Genomic DNA, 12,992 nt, shown 5'->3' with positions numbered 1-12,992 from the left:
ATCTTGTTTCAAATCACTACGATACTAAAGAAGTTTTCACTTCAAAAAAATTAAAAATTAAGTTTTTGTTACTGCAAGTTGATGGAAAATCTATAATAATAGAGGGTAAGTGCCCGTAGAAATTAGATACCCGACAATATTTTAGTTTATAAAAAATAATTTTTAGTTCATATATTGAAATTTTGTTAGAAACATTGCCAGTTCATAGACTGAGTTGGAAGTAGGTACTTGCTCTTGTACTTGTAGTTAAAGCTTATTTAGAACTTTAGTATTTTTAAAAATGAGTAAAAGCATTCTTTTCTAAAATTACATAACAACTCTTTCATTTAATTTTGAAGTATGCGAATCATTGAAAGATGTATTTGACAATTAAACCACACCACTTTGCAAATAGTGGTATATACCTAATGAAATAGTTGTAAAAAACAATTGAAAAAAAAGAGTGTGTGTACACATGTACACGCGACTGAAGTTATACTTCTCATTCAGTATATGTAAATGAATTTCATTTGATATTTTTAATTTCTATTATGAAGTAATTAATCCACACTTAGTTTTAGTGAACAATAAATTAATTATTTCATCCTCCTTGAGTCCATGTAATTTTCAATTTATTCTGTGAAATTTACTCATGTTGTGCGGTTCAGACCGTACGGTATATGGTTAACGAAAGTAAATGAATTGCGCATAAAATGTGCAATATGGTAATTTTATGAGAATTGTGTGTGCTTCAGCACTAGTAGTAGCAATATGGAACTGGCAGGGTTGCTACAAAGCTCAAAAGTTAGCTGAGCTCAGTTCACAGCCCAGCTCAAATTTTGAGCTAGCTCACTTTTGAGCTATGTACCATAGCTCAGCTCATTTGAGCTGAGCTGAAAGTGAGCTGCGCTGATGGTTGAGCTGAGCTGTTGGGTAAGCTGAGCTGTCGGTGAGCTGAGCTGTTGGGTGAGCTAAGGTAAAGTGAGCTGAGCTGAGCTGTGATGGGTAAGGGGATACATTGATTTTTATTTGGAAAGTATAATGAAATATGAAGATATTTTAAACTTTTATAAAACACCATAGCTTAAGATGTTTGGTTCTAGTTATTAATGGAATTATTTTAACACATGGATATTTTTATAAATAAAACAGATAATTTTTCGTGATCTTTTTTCTTGGTTTTTTAATAGTAAATGTATTTCTATTTTTTTAGTAAAATATTTCTTTTTTTATCATAAAAAAAAATTCCGGTACAATCCGGTTTTTCGACTTTTTTCAAAATTCCGTTTGAAAGTTGGGGTACATTTTTTTTTTCGAAAAATCCCCGAATCTTTGAACGCTCCTGGAAGCTAAACCGCTTGAGAGCAATTTTTGGGAGTGATGCCAAATGATAGCTTGTGTCATGGGCCTACGCTTTGCACATTATCAGATTTTTAATAAATTGCCTTCTATGTTAAACCACCACATCATGCCTTTTTTTTTCAGAATCGTGCCTATTTTTTTTTTTACTTTTAAGTTCTCCCGGTTTGAGAACGCGTGGACCTACAGGGATGGGAGTTGTACCCAAATGTAGGTTAAAGTCCCCGCTACCTTTTGGTATCAAAAATTTTATTTTCATTTTCTTCAAAATTCCGCGATATAGGCGTTGGAAGTTGGGGGTGCGAAAAAAACTTCTGGGAGCTGAACGCTTATATTCTCAGCTACCCAATAGTGGTATAATCCGGTTTTTCGATTTTTTTCAAAATTCCGAGAAAATCGTGTTTGAAAGTAAGGGTAAAATTTTTTTTTGAAAAATCCCCGAATCTTTGAACGCTCCTAGAAGCTAAACCGCTATAGAGCAATTTTTGGGAGTGATGCCAAATGATAGCTTGTGTCATGGGCCTACGCTTTGCACATTGTCAGATTTTTAAAAAATCGCCTTCCATGTTAAACCGCCACATCATGCCTATTTTTTCAGAATCGTGCCTATTTTTTTTTTACTTTTAAGTTCTTCCGGTTTGAGAACGCGTGGACCTACAGGGATGGGAGTTGTACCCAAATGTAGGTTAGAGTCCCCGCTACCTTTTGGCATCAAAAATTTTATTTTCATTTTCTTCAAAATTCCGCGATATAGGCGTTGGAAGTTGGGGGTGCGAAAAAAACTTCTGGGAGCTGAACGCTTATATTCTCAGCTACCCAATAGTGGTATAATCCGGTTTTTCGATTTTTTTCAAAATTCCGAGAAAATCGTGTTTGAAAGTAAGGGTAAAATTTTTTTTTGAAAAATCCCCGAATCTTTGAACGCTCCTAGAAGCTAAACCGCTATAGAGCAATTTTTGGGAGTGATGCCAAATGATAGCTTGTGTCATGGGCCTACGCTTTGCACATTGTCAGATTTTTAAAAAATCGCCTTCCATGTTAAACCGCCACATCATGCCTATTTTTTCAGAATCGTGCCTATTTTTTTTTTACTTTTAAGTTCTTCCGGTTTGAGAACGCGTGGACCTACAGGGATGGGAGTTGTACCCAAATGTAGGTTAGAGTCCCCGCTACCTTTTGGCATCAAAAATTTTATTTTCATTTTCTTCAAAATTCCGCGATATAGGCGTTGGAAGTTGGGGGCGCGAAAAAACTTCTGGGAGCTGAACGCTTTGATCTAGAGACAGGGAAGTGGTGCCATATGAAAGCTTATATTCTCAGCTACCCAATAGTGGTATAATCTGGTTTTTCGATTTTTTTCAAAAACCCGAGAAAATCGCCTTTGAAAGTTGGGGTAAAATTTTTTTTCGAAAAATCCCCGAATCTTTGAACGCTCCTAGAAGCTAAACCGCTTGAGAGCAATTTTTGGGAGTGATGCCAAATGATAGCTTGTGTCATGGGCCTACGCTTTGCACATTGTCAGATTTTTAAAAAAAAGAGTGTGTGTACACATGTACACGCGACTGAAGTTATACTTCTCATTCAGTATTATGTAAATGAATTTCATTTGATATTTTTAATTTCTATTATTGAATTAATTAATCCACACTTCGTTTTTTATATTTTGATCAAGTGAAAAATAAATTAATTCTTTCATCCTCCTTGTGTCCATGTAGTTTTCAATTTATTTTGTGAAATTTACTCATGTTGTGCGGTTCAGAACGTACGGTATATGCTTAACGAAAGTAAACGAATTGCGTATAAAATATGCGATATGGCAATTTTATGAGAATTGTGTGTGCTTGAGCACTAGTAGTAGCAATATGCAACTTGCAGGGTAGCTACAAAGCTCAAAAGCGAGCTGAGCTCAGCTCACAGCTCAGCTTAAATTTTAACACATGGATATTTTTATAAATAAAACAGATAATTTTTTGTGATCTTTCCTCTTGGTTTTTTTAATAGTAAATATATTTCTATTTTTTTAGTAAAATATTTCTTTTTTTATTATAAAAAAAAATTCCGGTACAATCCGGTTTTTCGACTTTTTTCAAAATTCCGAGAAAATCGCGTTTGAAAGTTGGGGTAAATTTTTTTTTCGAAAAGTCCCCGAATCTTTGAACGATCCTGGAAGCTAAACCGCTTGGGAGCAATTTTTGGGAGTGATGCCAAACGATAGCTTGTGTCATGGGCCTACGCTTTGCACATTGTCAGATTTTTAAAAAATCGTCTTCCATGTTAAACCGCCACATCATGCCTATTTTTTCAGAATCGTGCCTATTTTTTTTTTACTTTTAAGTTCTCCCGGTTTGAGAACGCGTGGACCTACAGGGATGTTAGTTATACCCAAGTGTAGGTTAGAGTCCCCGCTACCTTTTGGCATCAACAATTTTATTTTCATTTTTTTTTTCAAAATTCCGAGATATAGGCGTTGGAAGTTGGGGGCGCGAAAAAACTTCTGGGAGCTGAACGCTTTGATCTAGAGACAGGGGAGTAGTGCCATATGAAAGCTTATATTCTCAGCTAACCGATGGTGGTATAATCCGGTTTTTCGACTTTTTTCAAAATTCCGAGAAAATCGCGTTTGAAAGTTGGGGTAAAATGTTTTTTCCAAAAATCCCCGAATCTTTGAACGCTCCTGGAAGCTAAACCGCTTGAGATCAATTTTTGGGAGTGATGCCAAACGATAGCTTGTGTCATGGGCCTACGCTTTGCACATTGTCAGATTTTTAAAAAATCATCTTCCATGTTAAACCGCCACATCATGCCTATTTTTTCAGAATCGGGCCTAACTTTTTTTTTACCTTTAAGTGCTCCCGGTTTGAGAATGCGTGGACCTACAGGGATGAGATTTGTACCCAAATGTAGGTTAGAGTCTCCGCTATCTTTTGGCATCAAACAATTTTTTTTCATTTTCTTCAAAATTCCGAGAGCTAGCTCAAAATTTGACCTAGCTCAAATTTGAGCTGAACTGTGAGCTGAGCTGAAATGTGAGCTTTTTGCAACCCTGGCAACTTTCCACATGGAAATTACCACATGCAACATGCCACATGCAACTTTCCACATGCAACTTGCCACATGTAACTTGCCACATGCAACTTGCCACACGTAACTTGCAACATGCAGCTTGGCACATACAACTTGCCACATGCAACTTGCCACATACAACTTGCCACATGGTACTTGCCACATGCCACATGCAACTTGCCAAATGAAACATGTAACTTGCAACGTGTTGTGTGTTTTATGTTGCCGTACTACGGCGTACGGCATTTTCAAAATACTAAAGTACTGCCTACTCTAAAGGTGAAACGACAGCCCTGCTACCCAGGGTGATCGCGTCATAATCCCTTTGACATTCTTGTCAAAAAGTAAATTTTCATATCCACCCTCCCATAAGAAGTATAACTTCAAAAATCGCCTTCCATGTTAAACCGCCACATCATGCCTATTTTTTCAGAATCGTGCCTATTTTTTTGAAGTTATACTTCTTATGGGAGGGTGGGTATGAAAATTTACTTTTTGACAAGAATGTCAAAGGGATTATGACGCGATCACCCTGGGTAGCAGGGCTGTCGTTTCACCTTTAGAGTAGGCAGTACTTTAGTATTTAAAAATGCAGTACGCCGTAGTACGGCAAACATAAAACACACAACACGTTGCAAGTTACATGTTTCATGTGGCAAGTTGCATGTGGCAAGTTGTATGTGGCAAGTTGTGTGTGGCAAGTTGCATGTGGCAAGTTGCGTGTGGCAAGTTGCATGTGGTAATTTCCATGTGGCAAGTTGCCAGGGTTGCAAAAAGCTCACATTTCAGCTCAGCTCACAGCTCAGTTCAAATTTGAGCTAGGTACCATAGCTAAGCTCATTTGAGCTGAGCTGAAAGTGAGCTGAGCTGAAAGTGAGCGCCCCAACTTCCAACGCCTATACCTCGGAATTTTGAAAAAAATGAAAAAAAATTGTTTGATGCCAAAAGGTAGCGAGGACTCTAACCTACATTTGGGTACAACTCCCATCCCTGTAGGTGCACGCGTTCTCAAACCGGGTGAACTTAAAGGTAAAAAAAAAGTTAAGCCCGATTCTGAAAAAATAGGTATGATGTGGCGGTTTAACATGGAAGATGATTTTTTAAAAATCTGAGAATGTGCAAAGCGTAGGCCCATGACACAAGCTATCATTGGGCATCACTCCCAAAAATTGCTCTCAAGCGGTTTAGCTTCCAGGAGCGTTTAAAGATTCGGGGATTTTTCGAAAAAAAATTTTACCCCAACTTTCAAACGCGATTTTCTCGGAATTTTGAAAAAAAATCGAAAAATCGGATTATACCACTATCGGCTAGCTGAGAATATAAGCTTTCATATGGCACCACTCCCCTGTCTCTAGATCAAAGCGTTCCAACGCCTATATCGCGGAATTTTGAAGAAAATGAAAATAAAATTTTTGATGCCAAAAGATAGCGGGGACTCTAACCTACATTTGGGTACAACTCCCATTCCTGTAGGTCCACGCGTTCTCAAACCGGGAGAACTTAAAAGTAAAAAAAAAAATAGGCACGATTCTGAAAAAATAGGCATGATGTGGCGGTTTAACATGGAAGGCGATTTTTTAAAAATCTGACAATGTGCAAAGCGTAGGCCCATGACACAAGCTATCATTTGGCATCACTCCCAAAAATTACTCTCAAGCGGTTTAGCTTCCAGGAGCGTTTAAAGATTCGGGGATTTTTCGAAAAAAAAATTTACCCCAACTTTCAAAACCGATTTTCTCGGAATTTTGAAAAAAGTCGAAAAACCGTATTCTACCGGAATTTTTTTTTTTATGATAAAAAAAGAAATATTTTACTAAAAAAATAGAAATATATTTACTATCAAAAACACCAAGAGTAAAGATCACGAAAAATTATCTGTCTTATTTATAAAAATATCTATGTGTTAAAATAATTCCATTAAAACTAGAACCAAACATCTTAAGCTATGGTGTTTTATAAAAGTTTAAAATATCTTCATATTTCATTATACTTTCCAAATAAAAATCAATGTATCCTCTCACCCATCACAGCTCAGCTCAGCTCACTTTACCTTAGCTCACCCAACAGCTCAGCTCAACCATCAGCTCAGCTCACTTTCAGCTCAGCTCAAATGAGTTAACCATATATAGTACGTTCTGAACCGCACAACATGAGTAAAGTTCACAGATTAAATTGAAAACTACATGGACGCAAGGAGGATGAAAGAATTAATTTATTGTTCACTTGATAAAAATGTAAAAAACGAAGTGTGGATTAATTAATTTAATAATAGAAATTAAAAATATCAAATGAAATTCATTTATATATGTATACTGAATGAGAAGTATAACTTCAGTCGAGTGTACATGTGTACACACACTCTTTTTTTTTTACTTTTAAGTTCTCCCGGTTTGAGAACGCGTGGACCTACAGGGATGGGAGTTGTACCCAAATGTAGGTTAGAGTCCCCGCTACCTTTTGGCATCAACAATTTTTTTTTTCATTTTCTTCAAAATTCCGAGATATAGGCGTTGGAAGTTGGGGGCGCTCACTTTCAGCTCAGCTCACTTTCAGCTCAGCTCAAATGAGCTGAGCTATGGTACCTAGCTCAAAAGTGAGCTAGCTCAAATTTGAGCTGAGCTGAAATGTGAGCTTCTTGCAACCCTGGCAACTTGCCACATGGAAATTACCACATGCAACTTGTCACATGCAACTTCCCACATGCAACTTGCCACACGCAACTTGCCACATACAACTTACCACACGCAACTTGCCACATGCAGTCTGCCACATGCAACTTGCCACATGCAACTTGCCACATACAACTTGCCACATGCAACTTGCCACATGAAACATGTAACTTGCAACGTGTTGTGTGTTTTATGTTTGCCGTACTGCGGCGTACTGCATTTTTAAATACTAAAGTACTGACTACTCTAAAGGTGAAACGACAGCCCTGCTACCCAGGGTGATCGCGTCATAATCCCTTTGACATTCTTGTCAAAAAGTAAATTTTCATACTCACCCTCCCATAAGAAGTATAACTTCAAAAAAATGACAATAAATATTTTTCCAACCATAAATCCAACCTTAAAGACCATGATACATTGTTTTTGTCAACATTCGGTTCTTAAGGGCTAAGATTACGAAAGAATGAAAAATAATAATGCCTTCGAAACTTTTGTCCGAAAAACTTAGGATATGTATTAAGCCAGACTAACAATAAACCTGCCAGAAATCAGACCTACCTGATTTAACTAAAGGTCTATTTTATTAAATACTATGTAGACTAATTTTTGTTTTACGAATAAAATGAAAAAATGACTAGTGTCTAAGCTATTATAAATCTGTTGATCCGCATTTTTTTTAATAAAAAATTGTAGTACTTATAACAATTTTTTTCAACATAAAAGTTATATACAAATTCATAATACGTAACTGTATTCTGTGAAGAATAAAAATTATCCGAAAAAAATATCATTACCTTTTCTCAATTTTGATTCAAAAACTTATTAGGAATAACTTAGCAGGTAATTGATTTTTTTTTATTTGTACCTATCAGTTTTCTTGCCGTCATGATGTGTTATCATTTATTTTTTCTCAAGAAATTTGAGACGAATTTCATTTTACTTTGTTTTTTTTTTTCAAAATTAATATAGTAAAAATAACTCTAATTGAATATGCGATAGCTTTGAAGGGCTTGATATACCTTACTTACACTTACTTACAGACATTTGGATAGATAGACTGTGGGACCTAAATTATGTTTTTGAACTTTTGATTTTTTGTTGGACCAAACCAATATGCACTTGGCTTGAGCATACTTGTGACTTGTGCTAGTAGTTAAAGTTGTTACACAAAAAAATTTTGCTTGAAGAGCGATTTGGCTTAGTTAAAAAAAAAGAGATTATAGAAATTTCTTTTACAATAGGGGCATTTCACGTGAAACCAGCAGCTAAAAATGTGGTGGGTCGTCAAATTTGTTCATATTTGGTATATGTATTCCTTAATCGAATTAAAAAATACATCTGGAAGGATTTTGAATTTTAAGCCTTGATAGCGGAGTTATGGGCTTCTAAAGTTTTGGAAAACTCTGGGAAGAGTTTATTTGAAAAATTTATATAAATTAAACGAAGGGGTAACAAAATTATTTTAATGATGGATTATACGCAAAATTAGACGTGCTTTTCAAATATGAAATCTAAACCGGAAATAGATTTATTTTTTCGACAGAAAACCGGAAGTTGGCACTTCAAATCCAAATTTAAGAAACTTCGACCATTTTGATATTTTTTTAAATAGTCTTAAAATAAAGCTTATACAATTTAGAAACTACATGCCAAGTTTCAGAGTGGGATATCAAGCCGTTTAGAAGATACATAGGTTTTAGTGAGGGGTCTTCGTGCATGTAAAACCGGAAGTACCCAGTTTTCTCTGCTCTGACCCAGCAGTTTGTACCACCCCCAAATTTTTTTTTGCCCATTCGATAGAGCATTGGCTGAATATCATTATCCTGATTTTTCGCACTCGCGAAATTCACCTTTCAGCCGCCATCTTGGATTTTAGTTTTTGTTGAATATCTCGATTTCTATTTATCCTACATAAAAGTTGTGTATGCAAGAAACGTAGGAAATTCAATTTCGCGTCTTTATGTTAAGAGAACTTTTTCGATATTCCTAATATTAAAAAAGTTGCAAGCCAAAAAAGAAAAAAAAAAACGAAAAAAATGACAATTTTAAAGTTTTGAGCACTTTTTATCAAAATTATGAAAAAAGATCCTGAATTTTCTCTTGTAACATAAATCTCTAAAATACGTACTAATCATTTAAAATTCAATATTTGTTAAAAAAAAAATTAAGAAAAAAGTAAAGATAAAAACACAAACAAAAAAGAGCATTTTTTAACAAAAAAAGTTTATTAACGTTTGTGTTTATAGCGTTACAAAAAAAAGTTATATAGGAGAGTTGTAGAGAATTTTAAGGAATAATCTTTCCTCGGAAGGTTTTTTCATAATTTTGATAAAAAGTGCTCAAAACTTTAAAATTGTCATTTTTTTCGTTTTTTTTTTTCTTTTTTGGCTTGCAACTTTTTTAATATTAGGAATATCGAAAAAGTTCTCTTAACATAAAGACGCGAAATTGAATTTCCTACGTTTCTTGCATACACAACTTTTATGTAGGATAAATAGAAATCGAGATATTCAACAAAAACTAAAATCCAAGATGGCGGCTGAAAGGTGAATTTCGCGAGTGCGAAAAATCAGGATAATGATATTCAGCCAATGCTCTATCGAATGGGCAAAAAAAAATTTGGGGGTGGTACAAACTGCTGGGTCAGAGCAGAGAAAACTGGGTACTTCCGGTTTTACATGCACGAAGACCCCTCACTAAAACCTATGTATCTTCTAAACGGCTTGATATCCCACTCTGAAACTTGGCATGTAGTTTCTAAATTGTATAAGCTTTATTTTAAGACTATTTAAAAAAATATCAAAATGGTCGAAGTTTCTTAAATTTGGATTTGAAGTGCCAACTTCCGGTTTTCTGTCGAAAAAATAAATCTATTTCCGGTTTAGATTTCATATTTGAAAAGCACGTCTAATTTTGCGTATAATCCATCATTAAAATAATTTTGTTACCCCTTCGTTTAATTTATATAAATTTTTCAAATAAACTCTTCCCAGAGTTTTCCAAAACTTTAGAAGCCCATAACTCCGCTATCAAGGCTTAAAATTCAAAATCCTTCCAGATGTATTTTTTAATTCGATTGAGGAATACATATACCAAATATGAACAAATTTGACGACCCACCACATTTTTCGCTGCTGGTTTCACGTGAAATGCCCCAATAGCTAATTACCCATTTAATTTTTCCTTCAACAAAGAATTTTTTGGAAACATAAACGGCTTAAATTATATTACACTGTTCGGCAACGAAAATGGAGCTTGAACAAAACCATACTTTTCTAAAGAATTTTTATGAGCTGATTCCGAATCCGAAGTCAAAATTTCACTGGCACATCACGTTTTTGAAATACTTGAATATTAACAGGTCAAAAACATTTTTTTTTTGGGGTACATTTGACGTCAAAATACACCACCGTTAAATATTTTTTTGTAAATCTTCTTATGCAATCTCAAATCGCAATATTTTATTGTTCTAAATATATTAACTTTTTTTCAAAATTAATTTTTTTATATTTTTTTTATATAAGTTTTGAGTTCATAAAAAAAAATTTAAGATAATCTTTTTTTTTTAATATATGGTTCAGTCATTAAAAACGTATACCATTGTACAAGTTAAAAAAAAAAAACACAATATTGCAAGAAAAATAAAAGCTAGTCAAATTAAAACAACATGAACCAAGTTCCTAAGTGGAAAAACTGTTTCTAAATAATAAAAAAAAAAATCCCCTAATTTTTTCAGATTTTTATTTTGACGCTAGATGGCGCCCCAAGAGGGTTAAAGTTTTTTCTCATTTGAAATAGGTACATGTTGACTTATGAGGCCATTTTTTTAGATATAGCCTTAGAGTAAGGACATGCATGTCTTTTTTGGGTTTTATTTTATTTTTCATTCTACTCATATGTTTGTTTTAATAAAACAAACTTAGTTTAATAAACCCAAACAAGACATGCATGTCCTGATTTAACCCCTAGTGATAGAAAAATGGTTTATACCTTTTTGAAAAGGGTGTTTAATATAGAAAAGAATCTCATCAAAATTTTTACTCTAAGGCTATATCTCTAAGGCCTCATAAGTCAACATGTACCTATTTAAAATGAGAAAAAACTAGAACCCTCTTGATGCGCCATCTAGCGTCAAAATAAAAATCTAAAAAAATAAGGGGATTTTTTTTTTTATTTTTAAGAAACAGTTTTTCCACTTAGGAACTTGATTCCTGAAAAAAACCTAAATAACGAACGCCCTAATGGATATGTATATTAAACAGCCTTCTATTCAAATTTCTTAAATAACAAAAAAAAAAAAAATGTTTTTAGGCTTAAAAAAAATTTTTTTTTTTCTGTACCTTTGAAGAGGATTCATAGACTCTTTTTTATTTAAAAAAAATGTTAATTTAAAAAAATCCAGAAATGATTTTTTGAAAATTTTTTCGTTGAATTCGATCGAATCATTTACAAAAAAAAGTAAGAAATGAAGAAAACGGTTCTATGGTTAATAATTTACTAATTAATTACTGTTATAACAGTTCAAAAAATATTTTTTTTTTTTAACTGAAGATGAAGATGAATACTGAGAATGTTCCAAAATTTATTGAGGTAAAAATCTGAAATTTTAACAATTTTCAGATTAAACTGTTATTTCTTTAAAGACACTCTGTAGGTATTTAAGAAAAGTAGTTTTATTTTTTAAACATAAATTGTTATAATTTGAGGTAACTAATAAGAAATTGAGCTGCCCATTTTTGTTTAGTTAGGTACATTCTGTGGATAGGTACTTCTAACAGTTAAAAAAAAATATTTCAAGGGAGTCATTGGTATACATTTATCATGGTTTTAGAGTTCTCTGATTTTAAAAAACTCGGTGTCATAAGATTGTCATAAGTGTGTAACACCTTTGTTCAGTTTGATTTTTTATCTTGGAGGAAATTAAAAATTTTCTGATTCCTTCCGTTCAGTATTGTTTTTGACTATTTTTTATATGTAAATTGAAACAAAAACCTTCTTCTTTTAAACTATCCATAAACATTTTTGTCCCCCTAAAATTAAAAATTATCTTCCTGCATACGTCCCTGCAACGATGCAAAAGAATTCATAATAACCATGGAAACATTAACTTCTAGTTTCCAACTTCATCACTTGCAATTTGTATGCTTTGTCATACAAAAACGTCAAACATCAATCAAACCAGATTTGAATCAATTCCAATGTCATATTACCTAGTTACCATCTCTATGAAACATAATAAATTTTCATGAAAAAAAAATCGTCAAACATGAATAAAAAACAATCATTTACCCATGAAAGGAGCAACAGCGACAAAACCAAACAAATAAAGTTCGATTATCCTCTGCAAGAGCGCCAGCCGCGGTAGAGTTTGCAAAACTTTATGATGGGCACACAGGAATCTATGTCACTCTCTACGTCAGGTAATCCCTCAAAACAACAACAACAACAAAAATATACAATTTTTTTTCTTCTTTAAACTTTGCGTACACTTTTTCTACTGTTGCATCGTGTCGTCGTTTTTTTTACCGCGAAATCTTTTTTTTTTATATTTTAACTTTTTTTCTTATATATTTTTAACCAACAATAACAAAAAAGCAAACAGAAAAAGTGGGAGAGAGAAAATTTTTTGTTGGAAAACGTCTCCTGGGCTGAAGCGGCCGCCGCGAAAGAAGTGTAATAAATCACTTTTTATATTAATAACACATAAATCACTCTCCACTGCGGAACTTCACACAGAAAATTACGACAAGCAGACACTGCACAGCTTTGAATATCCTTTAAGCGGAAAAGGATACTACATCCCCATCATGCCATCGTAGTCGTGCCATCATAATATAACGACGAGAACCGAAAGAACACACTTTAATATTCTACACCAGGCTCACCTTCTTCTTTCTATATATGGGGTAGAGGTATCGGTGG

General features: G+C 33.9%; 1 protein-coding gene across 3 annotated transcripts in view; it reads right to left on the bottom strand.

The window, feature by feature from the left end:
• LOC129908849 (neurotrimin) overlaps nt 1-12,581 on the bottom strand; it is a 93,198-nt gene extending 80,617 nt beyond the window's left edge. For all 3 annotated transcript variants that reach the window (XM_055985649.1, XM_055985650.1, XM_055985648.1), the window contains exon 1: nt 12,360-12,581. The gene's annotated coding sequence lies outside the window, so the exon portion shown is untranslated. The remainder of the gene's footprint in view (nt 1-12,359) is intronic.
• Nucleotides 12,582-12,992: the final 411 nt, after the last annotated feature.

Source organism: Episyrphus balteatus, chromosome 2, assembly GCF_945859705.1.
Source record: "Episyrphus balteatus chromosome 2, idEpiBalt1.1, whole genome shotgun sequence".
In the NCBI taxonomy this organism is placed as follows: domain Eukaryota; kingdom Metazoa; phylum Arthropoda; class Insecta; order Diptera; family Syrphidae; genus Episyrphus; species Episyrphus balteatus.
This window is presented reverse-complemented; position numbering and strand designations above follow the sequence as displayed.